This window comes from Pholcus phalangioides, unplaced genomic scaffold (assembly GCF_987345545.1).
Source record: "Pholcus phalangioides strain wild (caught in Gottingen) unplaced genomic scaffold, Ppha-v1.0 ptg000007l_1, whole genome shotgun sequence".
In the NCBI taxonomy this organism is placed as follows: domain Eukaryota; kingdom Metazoa; phylum Arthropoda; class Arachnida; order Araneae; family Pholcidae; genus Pholcus; species Pholcus phalangioides.
In genome coordinates, this window is record NW_028301600.1 from 23,350,573 (window position 1) to 23,357,983 (window position 7,411).

The following is a 7,411-nucleotide window of genomic DNA, read 5'->3' on the forward strand; positions in this document are numbered from 1 at the left end:
AATAACTGAGACTTTTTTTAATGACTTCTTCCTCCCACACAGACATACAAAATATTATAAAATTCAATGTGTTTAATTGCATGAAAAGATATTCCATGAAAGTCAGTTCTGTTATAAAACTTTTATTGAAATATTTAATTATTAATCGAATATTTCAATTGAAGCGGCCCACTGATTAATGACTAAAGACGCGCCGGGCGTGTAGGAAAAGAAAAAGTGCAGTGGAGAGACGGAAGAAGAAAACTGTTACACGGACAGTTTACATGAGCACCGAAATGGCGTCGGTTATCTCTATACGAACTCCATCTAAAATTTGTTAAGTCTTCATGTATAATGCGACAATAATCTAGAATTGTGAATAATAATAGTATTATTCTACAGGAAATGATCAAAATAACTATTCTGTGTAAGTGTACCGTATGCGTCTCTTATCAGCAGACCTGTACCCACCAAACAATTTGCATGGACTTTGAGGATAACGCTGAAAACATATGGCCGTCAAAACAATTGAAACCCGTTTCATTTGGGGCTCGCCGCGTCTGCGTATTCTAAGAAACAAGCAACAAATCACTTACGTGTCCACTCTAAATGGCCATCAGCCAGCTCACTGGCTATTTTAGTATATGTCAGCAATCACCCTAAGCCTAAGATTTATTGTTTTTGCGGTGATAATATGCAAGAAGAACTGTTGCAGTAACGCGTTTTCAAATGACTTTTTTCAAAAGATTCGGAATTCGAGTCGAAGTGAAAGCGTCGAATAAATGAATTATTTTAGCATTAAAATGTACAAGAACCAATTGTGACCGAAAAACATGAAAATCATGTAACTGAGCGACATATAAACGAGGTTCCACTGTAGTGCAACTTATACAAATACAAATACAACGCCATAACAGGCAAAATGCCCAACGAGGTGGCTGATAAAATAAAAATGATATGCTTGAACATATCACACGTGTATGTGATGTCAAAATTAAGAAACTCAACGAAATAATCAAGTGACAGAAAATAATCAAAATCAAAATTTGTTGGAAATCCCTTGTCATTCAGGTACTATCAGCCAGTAACTCAAATTACAGTTCACGATATATCTTTCTGAATTTTCACGACATTCAACTGGAATTTTCATATAATTTGCATTATATTTATGAAAAAAAGGAAATAGATATTTCCTGTGCATGCTCAATTAAAAAATATTTATCAAAAATACTCATACCTCACTGAATAACAAATTACCAAATTCTAAATTTCTATACGTGGTATCTCATGTATAGCTTCAAATTTTCTGTGAAATTCATAAAATTTGGTTGAAAACTCCGCATGTGTGTTATAAGGAAAAACATGCGATGAAAATTGAAATTTTTATAGAAAACATTTATATCTTTGTGAATACAGTATATGTGCTATTCCACGTAAGTATTGTACGAAGTTACTACAAGATTTTGTGTAAATTACAAATCGTTTTCAGTTTTTTATCTCTCTCTCTCTCTCAGCAGGGTTGATCAAAAACTTTTTTTTTCTTATTTAATTTTTTGTTGGTGTCCAAGATGCACTCATGACTAAATTTTACCTCGAAATTGTGAGTACAAGCATAGGGTTTCCGTGATCGAAATTTCAGAACGATTTGCTCAGCATTTTTCTATAAATTTGAAAAAATGTCTGACTTTCGAAAAGGACACAGCCTTTTGGAAATATAGCGTAGAACTCAGTCCTATCGACAAAAGTGTCGATAGGACTGAGCATAAATATTCCACCAATCACATTGCCACACAATTTTCGGGTACTAAAAAAAAAAAAAAAAAACAGCAATATTTCTCATGGTCGAAGAAAGCTTATAGTAAAATTTCTCGAAGGAAAATGTAGATTAATGTTACTTATGATGAATGGCAGTAAGGTAGGGTTTTTGCATTAAAACATGCATATAAAATGAGAAATTTCAGAAAAGTATTCGCCAAAAAGACGATTACACACAAGCTCCGAATCTAGATCAAAATCAGCACTACGATCAGTCAATTTCTCTTGTAGGATCTGATAGCGGCTTAATTTTCAACTTAGGCTCGAAGTTTCAATTAAACTTTAGAACAAGTAATAGATATATTGTATTTTTTAAATCTAAACCGAACATTTTTTTTTTCATTTAATTTCGGAAAATAACAAATAGTTTTTGGAAGCACTCTACTTCTCCACCAAGTCATGATTTTTCGAACTGATGTTCTCAAGAAATGATAAAATTAATGAGAATTGTATATATAAAATTCGGTTTATCAACTATTCAGATCTTCGATTGTCTTTTTAGATTTGTAATCTTTTTGTTCCAATTTCTTTTTGGAAATATTTTTAGCTACTGTAAAACTACTGAATAACAATTACAGTATTTTATAGGCAAATAAATAAAATACATTCATTTTCATAAAGCCGTTTCTATGCAATCCGTAAAAATGTGAGAAAATTATTTGAAAAGCGAATTACAGAAGGCGTTCATAAGCAGCAAATAGAAATAGAGGGATCACACCCGTTCCAAACTTCGTATTTTAAGAATCAAAAGACATCGCGATCGATCAATATCACATTCAAAACCACGTAGAATTTAATGGTTTCGATTTATAAATAATTGGTTTAACAAAAAATACATAGAGTTTGATAGTTAGCATTGTTAGTTCCATAATGAGAACTTGCCAGCAAAGAATATGTCGTTGATTTTTATTAGGTTTATGCGTTTACGTTTATTACTTAGAGACAACGTTCCGTAATTAGCTCGGTAAAAAAACCACTCATATTCGTAAACAATATTTTCAATAGAGATGACGTAACATTCCTCAAACGGGATCCTACTTTAGTGCTACGACACATTTCCTAAAAGTCTGCCCTATTTCCCGTGATCTCGGAATGAAAAGAAGATGAAATAGCTTGAAAGATATATTCTAGAGATTTTTATCATTGAAAGATGCATTTTGATTAATAAAAAGATATTGCTATAACGCGATTGAAAGTTATAAATATTTCAGAAGAATTAAAATTATATAAACGCCATAGCGCATCATTGCTACGTTCAGTCAAAATCAGCAAAGGGTAGACTTCATTAAAGAAGTTCAATACTGCTAACAACGGAAGGAATGTCCAAATTTAATAATATGCGGCATTCACTTTCAGATCTCTAACCGTAATATAAGTGTCTACAATGTGCCCTATGTAAAAAATATTTTCCTCCCAAAAAATAATATGTTGTGGGCTATAAATAATATACAGTATTCACTCTTATCGCTGTCCAATGACTATTTCCTGAACCGTTGGTGTTAGAAACAACTTTCAATAAGGAAAAATGTTTCAAATGATGTCGCCCATCATCTTATGCCGTTCAAATGAAAAAAATGATTAATAAAAAGTTACAAAATTTAAATTTTTATACGGTCTCCTGTCTTCTAACTTCTAATTAGAAAGTTGTTGCCCTGTCTCCCTGTCTCTCCTGAGGCCAACAAAAATTTTTGCAGATTTCCAAGTGAATTTTTATAGGTATTTGTATTCAAAAATCGGAGGAAAGTTGTTAAAAAAACAGCATAGAAACCAACTGACAACTTCTTCCCCTGATTTATGCTGCTCTCTTCCCCAACTCCCCCCCCCCTCCTTCGCTTTTTAAATTCAAATATCTCGGCAAATATTGCAAATAGAAACGTGGAATTTTTTTTGTTGGCCTCAGGAGACACAGAGCAACAACTTTATATTTCGAAGTTCAAGGGCAGGGGGACCGTATAAAAATTTAAATTTTGTAACTTTCTTATTAATCTTTTTTTTAAGATGTTTGGCGACATTATTTTGAAACATTTTTTTCCAATTGAAAGTTGTCTCTAAAACCAACGGTTCAGGAAATAACCATTGGACCACCACCCATAAGAGTGGATATCCTGTATATAAACTCATGAATGTGAAATTTGTTCTCTTAATATATTGAAGGGGTTTAACATCCACTTAAAAACATCGCTCTATTGGCAAATCGGGTAAGTTTAGATTTGAATTAAAAAGAATTCATTATCAAAAGCCTGTGCTTCAAAAAAAACCAAAATACATCGCTATATTTTCAATGCTGTATTTATTTTTCAAGTACGAAATCGGGTGAAATGTGTGATTGAATATTAAGAAACAATCGGTCATCCACATGTAATCGAAAATTCCATTTGTGTCCATACTTGTGGGAAAATCCTTGTTCTCGGTGGCTTATCCAAGTTATGGATATACAATCACATATTACTTCACATACCAACGAATAGTAGTTTCATTGTAATATTTATTTTTTTTACTTTTTGTTATTGTATAAACAAAATGCTATTAAAACTATTGATCCAAACACAATAGGTATTCATTCATTCGTTTTTCATTGAAACCAAAGCTTTATGGCAATATTTTAGAGACGAGTTTAACATACGAAAATTTTTTTATAAAAATAATCATAGTCATATATTGCAACTGGAAATCGTTGGAAAAATTCATGTAATTTTAAAAACTTTTTTTAATGACTTTGAATAGAATGACATCGTTCGAACGTCATTTTGATTTTGATTTTTGCAGTAAAAAAAACTAATGGATGGGAACATCATGGAATTTTGCTTTCCGTAGAATCGAAATTCTTTTTGCAATGTATAATTATTTTTAATGAATTTTAACAAGGAGTTCGACATACCTATGCTGTATAAAAATACGGCATAGTTATGTAGATCAGAGTAAATTGATAGTTTGAAAATTGAAACGATATGTGAGGTATCTTTCTCTTCCAATGTGATTTTTTGTTGATGATTGAAACGAAAAGCAATACAATTATGTACTTTGGAAGTAGAAATTTGTTTGTAATGTAAAAGTTCGTTATAACGAGAGCTCACATTCACGGGAGGAAAAATTGTTTTTAGAATGGATTTCTCTCTTTAAAAAGTGAATTTATATTTTTTGCTCTGTCAGAATAATAAATTGTAGAAATTTCTGCTTTATCTCCACATTATATATACAATCACCTTTTAGATAATTTCTTTCTAATATTAGCGAATGAACAGGATGGCGGTCAAGAAATTGATTTTTGGGCTTACTACAAGATTCTCTTAAGACGCTTTTGTATAAAATTTTGTATTTTCAAAACCATTTAGCCAACTGACCGAACAATCAAAATTTACACTGCTCACCATGGCTTTATGGACTCGTTAACATCTTTCCACTAATCGGAAGGGTTTTCTAAGCATGATTAGTCCAGCATTAACATGATTAGAAACGACTTTCAACAGTAAGTTCCGATCAAATAAGCCCTGACAAAGAAAGATGGCCTTAGTAGATGACCTTAGTCTGTTAGTCACACGAAGTGAAAAAAGTCGAGTGAAGTTATTACTTGTCTCGTATGTACGTTGGGAAAGTCTAAAAATAGGAAGAAAGGGTAAAAAATTTGACTTTTTCTGTGTCCATCCTTTGTTAGACATACCTCAAAATAATATTTACAAAGAGCATGTATGATGATAAGTGGTATTAATCCATCCTTAGTTCTTTTCTAGAAGAGATATAAATGGGAAAAAAAGCGTTTTCGAGATTTTTGTTGTCGCTACAGTGAATGCATTCCAATTTTGAATTCGCTATAAATGAATGTTTTTTGTATCTTTAACATTAGTTCTTTGACAATCACCTGCAAATCACTCGTTGTAGCGAGATTCTCGTTGTAAGCCGTACTCGTTTTATCAGACTTTTATATACCATATTACAAAATTTTTAATCAAGGTTTTTTTTACATTTGATTTCCAAATGTCGCAATAATTTCTTTCATTGAATACATTATAACAAGTGAGACACTTAACAAGCACACTCCTGCAGTGATAATGTTTTCAGCTCATAAATTGGTTTTTTTTTCTTATTATTATTTTATTAATTTTTTTTTTTTTTGAGAAAATGTGCCACACGAAACACTTTCATAGTTTTTATATTTTATTAACAATTCTTCCGAGAACGTCAAAAAAACTACGAAGAACAAAGGCTTATCTCATATCTCTCTCTTTACGACTAAAAAATTGAAGAGTAAAACGGTTTCTCTCTTTTCATGTTACTATGTAACTATGCCAAACTAAAGTAATGGTCCGCTGAGCAACTTTTTAAAGAACTGAAGAAGACGTCATACACTGTAATTCGCTATTAACGTTAAACATGCTATTTGCGAATTATTATTATTTTTCTAGTTTAATGTGGAAATGAGTTCTCGCGTTAAGCTCCTTGAGGTTCCTCTAATATGCAATTCCCGAATATTCCATTCTCTATGCCAGTGGTTCTGAACCTGAGGCCACATTGTCCCCTTGTGGTCCTGGGACATTCTCAGTGGGCCACGGGTGTCCATAGAACTAGGGGGCTATCATAACCCATATACCCCATGAAGGCATCACCCGGGACCTCATATCCATGGGGGGGAGGGGCTGCATAATGAGATCTGGTGCAATGATTTTCAAATGCAAGTGTGTAAACTGTTACTTCCATCTAAGTATTGGACCTTAGAACATCACTTTGCCGGGGGACTAACGATGTTTAGACGGACATGCATAAAATCTTCAAATACAAATACAACGCCACAACAGGAAAAATGAACAACGAGGTGGCTGAGAAAAAGATGCCCATAATGCCCTTGCTTCACAAGAAAGAAGCTCACCGAACTCCGGCCCAGGGTAGGCGTGGACCCAGAGTGATGTGGAGGTCCGATTTATTGCGTAGGTTCGTTTGGATCAGTGTTTCCAAAAGTGGGCGATGGAATGGTCCAAGGGGGCGATAGAACCTATTGATTTAACATAGGATCCTATGGGTTTACTTGAGTTGGGGGCGATGAGAGGAAAAAATTTCTGATGAAGGGGGCGATGGAACAAAAAGTTTGGGAGACTATGGTTTGGATCATCCCGTATTTTACGCAGACTTATTTTTCCCATATAATTCTGCTCTTGGGGGGAGGGCGGGGGCTGATCACTTACTTTCTGGATCCGTGTCTAACCCAGGGTTATAGAGATTGATCTTATTTATTAAATTTTTGTTCATTATAAATTTTATTTTGATTCAATTCAATTTGATAAGTAAAAAGAGTCATACTCCTAGATGATGGTAGTGGGCCCTAGATAAGACAGGGAAGCCACGAGAAGAATATATGGTCCAAAGGGGGCCATGGACTGAAATAGGTTAAGAAACACTCTATGCGACTGAATTATAAAATAAATTATACTTAAGAGTCAAGACTCTTAGTTGACAGAAAAGATTTTTTTCGCATAAACACATACAAAGTTGCATCCGATGTATCGGATAATAAATTTGCAATATTTGAGGATAGAAAGAAATGAATGATAAAAATGATCGTTCGTTCGATGGCAGGTTTTTTAAGCGTAGGCCTACGTAATATCTTGTGTTCTTCAAACAGAAGGAA